We start from the raw sequence: 14,558 nt of genomic DNA, 5'->3' as shown, positions 1-14,558 counted from the left end.
TGCTAAATCCTATCAAAAGGGAACAGCAGAGGGATGAAAACTTTATTATTTTTTTTTTTTTTGGTCTTTAAACATCTTTAAATGGAGATCTACCTTATCTCCTAATCAAATATTTTCAAAATTTGTACTTCCTAGGATTTAGGTTTTTTTTTTTTTTAAAGTAAACTAAAAGTCTCAGAAATGATTTTCAGATTTCATCAGATACTATTATTTATCATGTAATTAAGGAAATACGATTAGATCTAAGAGGTTACAAGGGATTTATGAGAATATACGTGGGATATTTTTATGTTTTTAATGGTTGTTTGAAATGATGTGAGAGTGATGCCCCTATGCTTACACTTGAGAATAAATATTTATATTAAATTTTAATTATTTTGCTTCTATAAAAACCTGTTTTCAAGGTGATTGAATGGATTGACAGAGCACAACTAAAAGTTAATAATTTGGTATTGTTTGTTTGGATTTATTTGTGCACAAAAGCTAGTTGAAAAGTGGAAGGATTTAACTAATCCTAGCTATATATTTGTTGCACACAAAAATATAGACCATGAGGCAGTTGGCATTGAAAATGATAGGTTCTTCTGTTATTTCTAGATGGATGACACATTCTCCTTTAGTCCCACCCTACGCACTTGCCAGTGTGTATGGTATTGACTGCAGTCAGGAAGGGGACTGCTATCTACTATTGACTTGTCCTTTGTAAATTGATTCACAACCCTCCCCAGCATTTGTACTGTTGACCTTGACTTCAAATATGTAGAATTAATGCTCTCGTGCAAAATAAGCTCGAGATTTGAATGTGTCTCTCAATCTCTTCAAAACCAAAATTTTAAAGACAGATTGATTTTTAAAAGCTTACTAATGAGCTCTGTCATTTTGAATATACTAATTATAACTATAAATTATAGTTATAGATCATTTTTGAATTTGTGTATTTATTGCTAAAAAGTTCAGAAATGCCAAAATATATGAAGAGGACAATAATAGTCCATTTAAAAATATTTTGATATCATAGTTCATTTTAAATGGAGCATGGTTTTCTTATTTCATCAGAATTAATCAGCAAACATAAAGAGCTAATATTTACTGTGTGATAACTCTGTGTCAGAAATAGTTTTAAATCTTTACATGTATTAACTAATGTAACGCTCACAACAATCCCACAAAGTAATTAGTATTATTATCCCTAATTGTACAGTTGAAAAAATCTACAGAAAGGTTGCCCAACATGACACAGTAACTGGCTGCATGAGGATTTGAACCCAGGTCTCCTGACTACAAAGTCTGTCTTAAAAGACACACAATGCAAGTTTAAAGTTATAAAATCTGCATAGGGATTGATAATCTGCCCATGGGCCATACCTTAAAACATTCACGACCCAGATATATGGAACAGCTTAATTAAAATCTGTTGTGATCATTGGAAGATATTCTATACGATTAATGAATTTTACTAGTATAACATTTATTGAAAACAAATCAGAAATATATGTATATTTTGATAACATTTGGTCAATATCATGTATTTCATGCTGTCATGTATCCTGGGCATTGTGGACAACCAAAAATTGGTTCAGAGAAGGAATTTCTTTTGTACTTAAACTTTATTCTAGTTCTAATCTTTTCAATTCACTGAGCTTAAAAAAAAAATCGCCATCAGTATTTTTTTCTCAGTAGAAATTAATTGCATGTCTAGAAACGTATTAAGTGGTTTCATTCTTTTCTGCTTCCCGCTTGCATTTCTTTTTTCCAGTTGAATCCGCACCCAAACTCCTATTCCCACCATTAGCTTTCAGAGAGAGAGAGAGAGAGAGAGAGAGAGAGAAAGCGGTGCGTGTTTACCAAAGAGCTGTGAATAAGCAGGAGGGAACAGCAGCAGCAGCAGAGCTCCTGGACATTCCAGGGAAGGAGGAACTGGGGATGGGAGGCCAGGGCGAGGGAGCGCGCCTCGCTCCCTGTGATCTGGTGAACCGGCAGAGAGACGCGCGCTTATCCCCTAGGGTCGGGAGGGCTGTCAGGGAGCCCCATGCCGTCAGTCTTCCTGAGTGACAGGCCCGGGGAGCCCCGACTCCCCGCTGACCCGCCGGGCGGGCGCCTGCCTCGGGACCGGCCGGGAGGGAGCCGCGGTGCCTCCTGACAGCCGCCTGGCGCTGCTATCCGGCCCCGGAGAAGGGAGGGGACGCCGCGGTTTACCAAACCGGCTCAGTGTGTGCAGTTTCAGGGTGAGGGATGAGGCAAAGATGACACTGGGAATGCAGGTACTCCCCTCTGAGGACACGAATCTCACCCTTGATTAGCAATAGAGCAGAGAAGAGCCCTGTTTCTAACTAAAATCTGCAACTTCTGGTCTCGACCTGACATAAAGCCACTCCACCCAGGGCAGCTGCAAGGCAGTGACTATGATTATTTAACTGCTGCAGCAAATGCTTACTGGAGGCTTAGGGTGTGCCATGTATTGTTCTAGGTACTGGGAATATAAAGCTCACATAGAGCTGACACTTTATAAAACTAGGTCTTTTACATCTTGTTAGGTAAAATGTAAAATATTTCCCCTGAACCCCACAATTAACACAGGGCCTGATATGTATAATGGGTACATGGTCATTGAATAAATGAAAGCCAGAAAGGTGCCAGGGCAGAAAGGAGTCACAAAGGACTAGGGGATTGACCAGAGGTCAAGCGATGACCTAGTGCAGTGGTCCCCAACATTTTTGGCACCAGGGATAGGTTGATTTCATGGAAGACAATTTTTCCACAGACAGAGGTGGGGAGATGGTTTGGGGATGATTCAAGGGCATTACCTTTATTGTGCAGTCAAGCCTCTCTGCCAATAATAGTCTGTATTTGCAGCTGCTCCCCAGCACTAGTATCACCGCCTCAGCTCCACCTCAGAGCATCAGGCATTAGATTCTCATAAGGAGTGTGCAACCTAGATCACTTGCATAGGCAGTTTACAGTAGGGTTTGTGCTCCTATGAGAATCTAATGCTGTGGCTGATCTGACAGGAGGCAGAGTTCAGGTGGTGTCGTGAGCAATGAGGAGCGGCTATAAATACAGATGAAGCTTCCCTCCATTGCCCACAGCTCACCTCCTGCTGTGTGCTGGGTTCCTAACAGGACACAGACTGGGTACTGCCCAGTGTTTGGGGGCCACGGACCTAATGAATCACTGTTTCCACATTTCCCAACAGTGCTGAAATGGGTTTCCTCCCACATGGCTGCCCCTTCAACCTTCCTGTGATTTCTTCTCCTCAATCAAGGGTTTTAGATAAACCTCCTTTCAGTTGCTCAGAACTGTCTTCAGAACTTGATGGATGCTCTAAATGCTGGTAGCGGGCTCTGAAAAGCCAGGGAGGACTCCGGTGAAGTGGAGACGGTCTTGTATTTAGAAGGCCCAGAAAAGAGAGAGGGGTAAGTAGAGATGAGTGCAGGAATTGCAGGCAGTGGTGGGGGACGCCAATGAATGAGGACACCCCTCTGCACTGTGATGGCCGTGCTGCGTCCATCCCAGGGAATGGGGTCAGAAACAGGATTTCGGGATTTATCAGCAAAGCCGGTGAATGATTTGGGCTGGGCAGGTCTAATTTTCACACAAACTACTTCATTTTGCTTTTTGCCTGCTAAAATGTGAACTATGTTGTCCCTTAGAATGTATCACACTTAAAAGTGTTCCTGTTGCAGAGCCAGTTTCAAAGATGAACAGTTGTACCCCCATAGTCAAGGATGCCTCTGGCCGCCCACAACTCCCCACCCTGTCTCTAATATGAGGGGCTGGAGAGTGCTTCTCATACACCTTGTTCTTGTGAACCATTTGGGCAGGCTGGAATTGTAACTCCTGCCAGTGCAGCCGTGCCAGTTAGGATCACTTAATTCATTAATTGCATTTCATGGTAGAGAGAGGTCCAACGAAATTGCCTTGACTGAAACCATGAAAACAAGGGAATTGTGGCTGGGTTTGTTGTTGTTGTTTGTTGCTTGCCAAGGGGATTCTTCCAGACCAAGACTCCGTTCCCAGTGGTTTGACAGTTGGGATCAGGGATAATGAGGACCATGTCTGCTGCAGCGGAAGAGCCGAGTTCTTTGTGTGATGGGCCTTGCCCCTTTCAGAACCTGATGTGCTGCTACAGCCTCTTTTTGTCCTGCCTGAATAGTGAGTTCTAAGGTGGCTTCAGAATGTAGGGACACAAAAACCACATCCATGACTTGTTTCTATGGCATGGATGGTCTTTCATCAGATACCAAAAGTAGTTCCTGGTTTGTACCTATGGATCACAGTGAACACTTGGGTTAGTTAACTTGAATGTTTTACATTTTAGTCTTAGTGCTCTAATCTATATGCTGATATTTCAGAAATGTTGTCTACATGAGCTCACTAACAATGATACAAAGTTTGATCCCATTTTTCTTGATAAGTAACAAAACTATGTGAGGATATTTAAATTTTAGTTGTTATCCCTCCTCTGAAGTTGTGCAGTAGGAGGCTTCCCATTCTGGGCTCTGCACTGCCCAGCCGATTAGGTCTGATGAGATCTAAGGAGCCTCTGCTGCCTTGAAGCCACTCAAACACATTAAGCAAATGACCCTTTTTAGCTGGTGATGCACTATGACATGTGAGCAGATTAAATAAGCCACATTCCACGATTCAGTATTAATATGGATCTTAGTGAACTGCAGGAATAGGGAGGTGTCATTAAAAAGAAAAAATTGGATTTGTGTAGGCTGAGTCTGGGCAAAATTAGGAAAGAAGTAAAGTTTATCTTTTCCCCTTTAGTGCGTTTTTCCTTGCTATGCCTAATTAAAATTTCAGCGTGTGTGTGTATGTATCTGCGTGAATACACGTGTAACTCTGTGTCTGTGTCTACCAGTGGGTCAAGTCCCAGTCTTCCAAAAATGATCATATTCAACCTACACCTTCAGTGTATCATTGGTGAAGCATTTAAAAATCTTCAGCTAAGAATGGTTCTGTACTGCCATGGGCAGTGTAATTTTATGTAAGAAATGTGTCTATGTTTTCCCTCTCTTAGGTCATGTCTTTTTAAGAATCCTTCACTCTGATATGTCATGGTTCATTTTAGTTAGTCTCCATTCAGAATTTCTTTCCTAAATAGCAGTCAATGCATTTGTAGCCCTTTCTAAAAAGAAAATATTCAAGTCATGCTGAAGGGAAAATATTGATGGGGTAAAAGGTCAAAGGAAAAATACTCTGCTTATGTTGAACTTTCGAGAAGATCTGTAGACTGACCAGAAGTGACCATTATACAACTCACAGCTGTGGGGAACAAGGAAAGCCAGTCGAAAAAATGCTTATTGCAAAAAAGTTTAAATCCAGACACATTATGATTAATTTTAAAATATTGATAAAACTCATAGGCAAGTTATAGCAATACTTCAAAAATTGCCCTATAATTGCCTGTATGTCTGTATCTACCTGCCTATCTATTTGTTTCTCTATTATGATTATAATATAAATTTGAATTCCTCAAAGTATATTCCACCTGCAAGATGATCAGGGCAAAGTAGTTCCACAGTGAATAGGTTTGGGAATCACCCCGTTTATCACACGTCTCTTTCACTGAGAGATTCAAAGGATTCTCCCATAGACAGAGTTCTGAGAAGTACTGCAGCAAACAAACCCATTGAACTTTATTTAGCCCAGTGTTCCCCAAGTATGCTTGACTCCAATCTTTTCCTTTTCAGCAATATCTATTTTGCATTCTTTTTGACAAATGCAAGAGAATAAATGAATCTGTTTTAATGGGAGTCTAAATTTTACCAAAATTGACACACAAAGACATTTTAAACATAATATTTTTAAAGAAACCATATAGATCAATACTCATGGAATAAGATTTTTAACTTATAAAGATTTCTTATGGATGTCTAGGTTACATATTTTTGTGGTTAATTTGTAAGAATCCTTAATAAGCTCATATTTCTTATCTACATATTAAAATAATAAACCATTTTGGATCATATAGAATGATGGACAATATCCTGTAAAAATACCTTAAAAAGATCTTTTTCTTGTCCTGCATCCTCTCCAGCCAAAGAAAACCTCAGAGCAATTGTTGTTAGGAAGGTATATGCAAATTCATTCTTAAATTAAGCAATAGTAAACCATATTCCTTGGTTTATCAAAGAACAATCCACCATAATTAACTAGGGTTAGCCAGGAATGTAAAGGTGGTTTATTTATTGGGATATCAATTAACATAATCATTTCAAAAGGTCAATAACAATAAACCATACGATCATTGAGAAAGATTTTGAAAGCCCATGATAAAATGAAATCTGTCTTTCTGTATAACTCTGTGTGCTGGGACTTGAAGAATAATTCTTTAGTAATTAGTGCCCACTTCAAATCAATTGCCAATATTATGTTTAATGGTGGAAAACTCCAGTCCTTCCTTTTAACATAAAAAATGGGATAAGTGCTTCTGTTATTACCATGAACATTTGCATTTCAATTCAATACAAGATACAAAGCAGAAACAAGAAGCCTATCAATAATAAAAGATAATGAAAACTAAAAAATTATCATTATTTTCAGGTAATATAAGTTAATCTAAAAAACTAAAGGAAATCACCCCCCAAATTTTAATAATTCAGATAATTGGCTAATATAGAATAAATGTGGAAAAAAATTAATAGATTTTTCTATAAATATTCTATTAGTTGAAACTACAGATCTCACTAACAATATCAATGACAAAAAAACCAAGAATCCTACATGAAGAAAACTTTAAAAATTTACTAAGTTATTTTCCCTTCCACAGATGATGACTGGAACAAATGAAGACATGATCTTTTCTCAAAGAATAGATTTATTTAAATAAATATATCAGTTCTTCCCTGTGAAAGGATTAATGAATTCTAATTTAAAAAATCTCAGTTTCTTTTTTAACTTGGAAAAAATTCTAACATCAATATGAAAATTAATAGATAAATTAATATGTGAGGAGGAGCTAAAATATTTTAAGAAAAATAATGGCTGAGAGCACTTTATCAGATGTTAAAACTTGATTTGAGTCCCTGCTAATTAAAATAACATGGCCTCAGAAAAGAATGGATAAGCAGATGAATGGAAAAAATATATCAGTTTTTAAATTTGGATATTACAGAACAGTAGTGTTCCAGGAAATTATTAGGATTAAATACAGGAAGTATTTATGGTCAAATAAATGAAACTATTTTAAACAGGTTTTCAAAAGCTGTATAAACATTACATAATCTTTATTTTGGTCACATATATTGTGAATCTCTAAGAGGAGGATTTAATATGCCACATTCCCACAATCATTTAAACATGAAACATTTTTCTTTTTTAACCATTACATTGTTGGAAACATTGTTCCTTAAAACAACCTTTGCAATGGGGGGGGGGGGGGGGGTGTGTGTGTGTGTGGGCAAAACCAATCTAGAAAAAGCAAGTATTTGCTAAAGGAGTCTTCCGGCCTCACAGCATACTGAAAGTTTATCTCCTCACTGAGTACTCCTTGCTAACATCTAAAAATGTTTCTCTTAGTCTAAAATGACAACCTTCTCTATATCTCACAAATCCACTATTATCACAATGCCCAAATTTCCCCTTCCTACTACTATTTGGTCAGACTGGGAGATACTGCACAGCACTGTTTATTATTTAGATGTTAGTAATTATTTCTGATTACTAGCTGTATTCATAAAATGTGTAAACATTGGAATGTAATTGCACAAGAGATCATTAACTTACATATATATTGGCAAAGTTCAAAACCTGGACCTACGGAGAAGGTTGAATCATTGCAAATAGGCAATGGTTTATTAGGAGGGTCCTGAGAACAGCCAGTAAGTCTTTGAGTTTTAGGTCTTCGGGCTCCATGACCATAGGACTTGTGGCCATTATAAAATTAATACAAGGGCTTGGTCAGAATTTAAATTAATTTACCTTTTTGCTGTTGTTTTTCAAATTCAATTTAGACTATGAATTAATACCAAAGACCAATGAAGTCAATTTTCTAATTTAGTGATGCAGTACTGGGTTTTCTCTTAGTAGAAGTACAAAAGCTCCTCCCTGGCCCCATTTCCCCGCCCCCGCCCCCGCAACCTTATTCCAAATATGTAGCTTTTTGAGAACAGGTGAAGACCTTTTTCTCCTCTCATATATCATGTATGTTCACTGTTGAAATTTTATTCCTTCTTGTCTTGTTTTCAATTCCTTTCCTTTCCCTGCTTTCTTCCTTTCCTCTCAACCCTATGACAAAATCTTCATAGGTTGGCTACTGTCTTCACATGTGCTGTTTCACTGTGTCTTTGTCCCTGCTCCTAGTCCACAAGCAGGGTCACTGTTGAGCAGCACAAGCCATCCTTGTCCCTCCGTCCTCCTCTGGGTTGCCTCAAACTCACACATCTTTGGTTTAGCATTTCTCCAAGCTGAAGGCAGCGTGAAGGTACAGTGGTTTCTTGCATACCTTATGGATTTAAAAGCCATCCCATACATAGGAGTTTACTGTCTATACTGCAATTTGATTATCACGTCCAATGAAGTGTCAAGCAGCTGACTAAATGGTTCTCATTAGCATAACTCGACTTTTCCACATTGGTGCAGAGCCTTACTCTATCATTAAAAGATGGATTTAAGTTAGCAGTTCAACCAGCTGGACATGTGTATTATGCATATGTTAAAAATTAGTCCCAGCTCTTAGATAGCATGCTTCCTCTGAAAACCTTAAGCAACTTATAGTAACATTGGGGATGGAGAGAAAGTCTAATCCATCAGAGCAAACTGCAAGTGTAAACCTAATCAAGAATTTAATTGTAGGTGAAAGACATTTTTTTCCCCTGTGTCATACTTATTCATTTGAGTTTGGAGAATAAAGTTTCAGAAAAAGCAGGAAAACATATATAGATATGGTTTTGGTAACAACACTGTATTTCATTTGCTTTATATCAAATATTACAAAACATTTTCCAGACTTAAAAATAGGATAACATTTGTTTTAAGTTATTCTTTTTCATAGACTATTGTAGGCTACATAATCCTTTTATTATAATAGCATTATATTATAATATATAATCCTTTTATAGAATAGCATTATATTTTATTTTAGGGTGTGAAAATGTTTATACATTTTGCATTGTAAATGAAAGACAATTTCTGAACAATTAATTAAAAACAGGTATATATTTAGTGATTAGATTGGCAAAAGGGTTAAAGCACTCAAAGTGAAGATATAAATTGTTATGAGTTAGCCAAAGGAAATGCTTCAGTGGAATGAAAAATTGTGCCAAAAAGGTGTAATTTGCATTTTTCCTTGCACCTGATCCAGTGCTTAGAGGCAGACCGCTTAGGAGATTTGCCGTTTCTTCCTGAAACCCACATGACATGAGGTGTGCATGAGATTGGGTGGCCTCAAAATGTGTTTGCAGAGATACGAATACTGATAAGACCAGGAGCTGTGGCATTATTAAATCATAAGCCACGCTCAGGGAGGACTGCACATTCATTGTTTTTCATTTTATAGTGCAAGCAGAAAGGATAATAGTACTCCTGAATCCCACGTATCCATTAATAGAGAAAAAGTGTGTTGTTTCAAGATAAGGAGAACAAAAGGGTAAGACAGGAAAAAGCATCAAAAGCTCTCAATTCTAATGAGATTGAAAGCTGATGGACACATGGAGTCATCATCTTTCACAGAATCAATTAGACTAGTAAAAGGTGAACTCATTAGCAAAACTAGTAAATTATAGGACACCTAGGGTATTGTACCTTTATTAAAATTTTTATTGTAATTGTTTTGTAAAATCTTTGAGTTTGGTGTAGTCTCATGTATTTTTTAAAATAACAGACTTCTAAAAAATAAATTCAAGGAAAATATGCTGCTAAAATGACTGCAGTTTCAGCATTCTTAGAAAAAAGAAAACCCTATAAAATGTAATATAGGTTAATATCAGAGAAAAATAATAAATTTCTTGCCATTTGTGTTTGAGAAGAGAAATTACCTTGTTCCCTACTCCAGGAAGAAAATGACATTCTAGCTTGGCCACTATTGCATTTCAAAACAGTTTATTTTACATGAAGCTTCATGCAGAAATAGGGCTAGAGATGTGCTACTTTTAAGAATAGATTTTTACAAGAAAAACACCCTAACAAACCTTCAACGAAAAAAATTAAATTCAATAGTGCCTGACCCATTCTTTTTTTTAGCTTCATGGGAGCGAACAATCAAATCTGCAGTTTCACTGTTCAGCTGATTATTACTTAAACATATGCACAATACCGGAAAAAGGTAAAATAAAAAAAAAAAATTGATAGTGCATCTGTTTGTATGGCTAATATTGAATTTTAGATGATCAGAATAAATACACTTCCACAAATGTGAAAACATGAAGAAGTGGTTTAACATAGTATGCACTAAAATAAAACTAAATAGAAAAAACTTGCGTGCAGGCTGGCAGTCATGGTACACACCTGTAATTCCAGCTACTCAGGAGGCTGAGGTAGGGGAATTGTTTGTGCCCAGGAGTTCAAGGCTACAGTAAGTTAGGATTATGCCACTGCACTCCAGCCTGGGCTACAGAACAAGAGCCTGTCTCTAAAAAACAAACAAACAAACAAATAACAAATAAAAACCCAACTTGCATGCACAGTGATGACACACATACACACACATGCACCACATTTCCAAACAAATCTGACTCTTCATGAACAAAATCAAAAGACTGAATTCTTATTTAAAACTTGACATTTTGGGAATCTATTTTCTAATCTCATAAAAACTTATAAAAATGTCATCTGTATTCTTAATGTACACCAATACCCAATACTGAGCATGAAAAAATTAAGAAAAATTAAAAAAAAGGCATTCACTAGGAAGTAATTATAGTTCAAAGACCTGATTTATTATGACTGAAGCCAGACTTCCCTTAAAGCCATAGTGACTACAAAGTCAGGAGCTGGCATTTTGCATGGTTTACTATTCATTATGAATCAATTTCTATAGAACTGCAATTCTTTTTTTTTTTTTTTTTTTTTTTTGAGACAGAGTCTCACTCTGTTGCCCGGGCTAGAGTGAGTGCCGTGGCTTCAGCCTAGCTCACAGCAACCTCAAACTCCTGGGCTCAAGCGATCCTACTGCCTCAGCCTCCCGAGTAGCTGGGACTACAGGCATGCACCACCATGCCCGGCTAATTTTTTGTATATATATATTTTAGTTGTCCATATAATTTCTTTCTATTTTTAGTAGAGACGGGGTCTCACTCTTGCTCAGGCTGGTCTCGAACTCCTGACCTTGAGCGATCCACCCGCCTCGGCCTCCCAGAGTGCTAGGATTACAGGCGTGAGCCACCACGCCCGGCCAGAACTGCAATTCTTAAAACTTTTCCAGACCACATTCTTCTTAAAAATGGCAAAAGACTCTGTGGGTGGCTCACTCCATCTGCTCATAGGAGATAGATATCAGATAAAATAAACCTTTCCTCAGAATATTGGGAAGCTATCAATCAACTCACTGAATTTTTTTGACCTCAGATAAATTAATAATTCATAATAATAAAAATCAGACAGTTGTAAATACTAAGATTAAAAAATGACAAATCACAAGTCTGTAAATATCCTTGAAGCCCTTTGTTTTCTATGTTAAAAGCCTTTCAGAGCTTTTCTATTCTCTTCCTGAAAAATTCAGCCCTACATCCATTAGGTGGGACAGAGCAAGGCAGATATCCTAGATATGCGTGTCGGGAAGGGTCTGCAGTGGCCCACAGCCCCAGCAGGCTGAAGGCGGTCTGCACCAGGGTGCCTTCACACTGCCTGGCACCTATCGTCTGTCACAGCACGCAGCACACCCTTGGGATGCCCCGTGTACCTGTGCTCGCTAGGATGTCAACTCCTCAAGGGCAGGGGGCAGCTGTCTTTGTATCGACTAGTTCACTCACTTGCACAAAGTAGATACAGTTGGTAAACATTGTTGAATGAATGAATCAATAGGTCGCTGTTAAAGAAGAATTGTACAATGTTGGCAAAGAAATTTTACAATTTAAAAAGAAATTTTAGCACGGGTTCAGGGTACTGAGTACTTTAAATGCAGCTAAAATGTGTCTAAGTTAGTGGACAGGTGCTTCTCATTTAATACAATAATAAGTAGTAATTGAGGGAAACCGTCTCATTCTGGGGGGATGCGTGGAGACAATGAGGATGGAAAATCAAGAGCAGACATTGCTGAGATACTAAAGACTTATCTAGAAGGTTTTTGTCTTGTCTTTGGAGATAAAAAAACACTTGCTCAGAAAAGTAATAAACTAAGCTCTATTTTGGTAGTATTCACTGAACTGTGATGGAGAGATAACTAAAAAAGGGAGAAAAAAGTATAATCATACTTCAAAGATATTGAGGGTTTAGTTCCAGACTACCACAGTAAAGTGAGCCACACAAATTTTTTGGTTTTCTAGTGTGTTTAAAAATTATGTTTACACTATGCTGTAATTTATTAAGTGGGCAATAGCATTATGTCTAAAAAGACAATGTATATACCTTAATTAAAACATGCTTTATTGCTAAGAAATCATCTGAACCTTCAGTGAGTCCTAATCGTTTTCCTGGTGGAGGGCTTTGCTTCAGTGCTGATGGCTGCTGGCTGATCAGGGTGGAGGTCGCTGAAGGTTGCGGTGGTTGTGAGAAGTTCTTAAAATAAGACAACAATTAGTTTGCCACATTGGTTGACTGTTCCTTCCATGAAAGATTTCTCTGTAGCCTGTGATGCTGTTGGATAGCATTTTACCCACATTAGAACTTCTTTTAAAATTGGTGACAGTCCTCTCAACACTGCTGCTGGTTCGTCAGCTAAGTTTATGTACCATTCTAAACCCTTTGTTGTCCTTTCAACAATGTTCACGGCTTCATCAGGAGTAGACTGTATTTTAAGAAACCACTCTTTTTATTCGTTCATAAGAAGCAGCTCCTCATTCGTTCAAGTTTTATCATGAAATTATAGCAATTCAGTCACATTTTCAGGCTTCACTTCTAATTCTAGTTCTCTTGCTATTTTCACCACATCCGCAGTGACTTCCTCCACTGAAATCTTGAACTCCTCAAAGTCATCCATGAAGAGTTTTTTCTAAACTCATAATAATGTTGATATTTTGACTTCCTTCCATGAATCATGAATGTCCTTAATGGCATCTAGAATGGTCAATCCTTTGCAGAAGGTTTTCAATGTATTTTGCCCAAATCCTTCAGAGGATTACTATCTATGGCACCTATCCCCTTACAAAATATATTTCTTAAGTAATAAAACTTGAAAGTAGAAATTACTCCTTGATCTATGGGCTGCAGAATAGATGTTATGTTAGCAGGCATGAAAACAACATTAATTTCCTTGTACCTCTCCATCAGAACCCTTGGATGACCAGGTGCATTGTCAATGAGCAGTACTATTTTGGAAAGAAATCTTTTTTTCTGAGCAGTAGGTTTCAATGGTGGGCTTAAAATGTTCGGTAAACCCTGTTGTAAACAGATACGCTGTCATATAGGCTTTGTTGTTCTACTTATAGAGCACAGACAAAGTAGATTTAGCATAATTCTTAAGGGCCCTAGGATTTTCAGAATGGTAAATGGTTTCAGCTTAGTTACCAGCTGCATTAGCCCCTAACAAGAGTTAGCCTGTCCTTTGAATCTTTGAAGCCAGGCATTGACTTCTCCTCTCTAGCTATAAAAGTCCTAGGTGGTATCTTCTTCTAATATAAGCCTATTTCATCCACACTGAAAATCTGTTGTTTAGTGTAGCCACCTTCATTACTTATCTTATCTAGATCTTCTGGATAACTTGCTATAGCTTCTCCATCAGCACTTTCTTTTTCACCTTGCACTTTTATATTCTGGAGAGGGTTTCTTTCCTTAAACCTCATGAACCAACCTCTTTTAGCTTCAAACTTTTCTTCTGAAGCTCCCTCACCTCTCTCAGCCTTCAAAGAATTGAAGAGAGTTAAGATCTTGCTCTGGATTAGGCTTTGGCTTAAGGGAGTGTTGTGGCTGGTTTGATCTTCTATCTAGACCGCTAAAACTTTCTCCATATTGGCAAGGAAGATGTTTCGCTTTCTTATCTTTCATGTGTTCACCGGAGTAGCACTTTGATTTCCTTCAAGAACTTTCCCTTTGCATTCACAACTTGACCAACTTTTTACAGAAGGAGCCCTAACTTTCAGTCTATCTTGGCTTTGACATGGCTTCCTTACTAAGCTTAATCATTTCTAGCTTTTGATTTAAAGTGAGAGACATGCAACTCTTCCTTTTACTTGAACACGTAGAGGCAATTGTGGGGTTACTACTTGGATTAATTTCGATCATTCTTGTTTCTCAGGGAATAAGGAGGCCTGAGGAGAGAGAGGAACAGTGTGGCCAGTTGGTGGAGCAGTCAGAACACACACAGCACTTAGATTAAGCCTGCTGTCTCATGTAAGCGTGGCTTGTGGTGCCCCCAAATAATTATAATAGTAACATCAAAGATCACTGATCACAGATCTTCACAACAGATATAATTATAATGAAAAAGTTTGAAATATTGTGAATATTACCAAAATGTG

General features: G+C 37.8%; 1 pseudogene; it reads right to left on the bottom strand.

Moving 5' to 3' along the window:
• Positions 1 to 3,302: 3,302 nt before the first annotated feature.
• LOC138398778 (tigger transposable element-derived protein 1-like) lies at positions 3,303 to 14,322 on the bottom strand (annotated as a pseudogene).
• Positions 14,323 to 14,558: the final 236 nt, after the last annotated feature.

This window comes from Eulemur rufifrons, chromosome 18 (assembly GCF_041146395.1).
Source record: "Eulemur rufifrons isolate Redbay chromosome 18, OSU_ERuf_1, whole genome shotgun sequence".
Classification (NCBI taxonomy): Eukaryota; Metazoa; Chordata; class Mammalia; order Primates; family Lemuridae; genus Eulemur; species Eulemur rufifrons.
Note: the sequence above shows the minus strand (reverse complement) of the source record. Positions and strands in the feature narration are given on the sequence as shown.